This window comes from Otolemur garnettii, unplaced genomic scaffold, assembly GCF_000181295.1.
Source record: "Otolemur garnettii isolate 467f Iridium unplaced genomic scaffold, OtoGar3 scaffold00072, whole genome shotgun sequence".
Taxonomy (NCBI): Eukaryota; Metazoa; Chordata; class Mammalia; order Primates; family Galagidae; genus Otolemur; species Otolemur garnettii.
In genome coordinates, this window is record NW_003852467.1 from 1,157,134 (window position 1) to 1,159,017 (window position 1,884).

General features: G+C 30.8%; 1 pseudogene; it reads left to right on the forward strand.

Moving 5' to 3' along the window:
* The first annotated feature begins 671 nt into the window (after window positions 1–671).
* LOC111726600 lies at window positions 672–770 on the forward strand (annotated as a pseudogene).
* The last annotated feature ends 1,114 nt before the right edge of the window (window positions 771–1,884 follow it).

The following is a 1,884-nucleotide window of genomic DNA, read 5'->3' on the forward strand; positions in this document are numbered from 1 at the left end:
TAAATCCACATAATAGTAATCACATAAGTTAATTCAACACTTTGGGGGATAGAAAGATTAAGTGCACATAAATTTAAAACTTACATGTTGGGACCTCCTGTTATTTAGAAACCAGTGAAACTTTCTAGGTTTTTTTTTTTTTTTTTTTTTTTTGTCAGATAAGGCATCCACCACTCTGATTTTTTATTTCTTTATGTAAATAAACATAGTAGGCTTATTCCAAAGGATTTATTGTTAATACCAAATACAATTATTAATACGAACCTTTCTCAATGCTGCCAGGTTCATACAAGGTACTCTACAAATGTCTGAAAAAATGTGTTGGGTGTGGGAAGAAGAGATTAGAAATAAAGCCAAAATATTTATTTTCTGTACTGAACCAATACTCCACTGGATTTACTCATTTACTCTAAACACAACACAGACACACACCACAGTATTTCATTTATGTTTATATGTACATATGAATATGTCAGCTTGTTTTGATTTTTATATAGGCATATAAAGATAAGTCTCAGCTCACAAATACTTCTGAAAGGCATAGATTATGCTAAGGATATCTTACAAAGAAGGAGTGTGTATTTGAAGAGGGCTCAGAAGTGTTGGGCAGCTTATCAAGAAGATACAGCAGAGGAATAAAAGCAAACATAGAAAATGAATCCCCCTCCCCCATGCTTAGCACATATACTAAAATTAGAACAATGCAGAGAAGATTAGCATGGCCTCTGTGGAAGGATGACACACAAATTCATGATGCATTCCATATTAAAAAAAATAAAGAAAATGAATTTCCTCTCCCTGTATTTTTCCCACCTTTTTTTTTTTTACAAATACATGTGTTTATTAGATTTCTATTTTTTGCCTTTACAAAATTAAAAAGTCTTAAAATTTAATAACAATAACAATGTTTAAGATAAGGGCTAGAAACAAAAACTTCATAAAGAATGAACGAACATAAGTACATTCAAAAAAGAAATCAGACATTGCTGCATCAAAATATTAAGCAACAATAATAATAATGCAAAGAAAGTAACATTCATATTGTCAAATAAGAGTAAGTCTATTATAGAATGCTTTGACTCTGAGATTCAGTATGGAGTCATCAGTTAACTTCTTATTACTTTTTTAAAACTCAAAAAATAGACAACTAATATTTATAGATGAAAGTAAAAGATAATTTCAAAAAACAGATCATGCCAAATCTTATAGATAATAGAAAAAGAATAAATACTTCAAAAAACTACTTGATCTGGATATACCCGATATTAAAATTGGAGAAAATATATTATTATAAGGGGGAAATTACAAGCATATTTTACTTATAAATGAGGATGCAATATCCTAAACAACATAATAACAAGTTGAATTAAGTTAATGTTTAAGTAATGCACTTTGCTCAAAATTAAATTCAATTTATGTGAGAATTAGTCACTATTTTCTTTCCTTTTCTTTCTTTCTTTCTTTCTTTCTTTTTTTTTTGTTTTGTTGTTTCTTCTTTTCCTTTCCCTCACCCCCTCCCTCCTTCTCTGTCTGGTCTCCCCTTCCCCCATGGCTCACTGTGTCACTAATTGTCATTAATTGTCCTTATATCAAAATTGAATACATAGGATTCATGCTTCTCCATTCCTGTGATGCTTCACTAAGAGTAACGTGTTCCATCTCCATCCAAGTTAGTACAAATGCTGAAAACTCTCTGTTTATTTTTATGGATGAATATTATTCCATGGTGTACATATACCACAGCTTACCAGGAGGACATTTAGGTTGTTTCCACATTTTAGCGATTGTAAATTGGGCTGCGATAAACAGCCTAGTACAAGTGTCTTTATAATGAAAGGGTTATTTTTTCTTCTGGATAGATGCCCAGTAATGGAATTGCAGGAT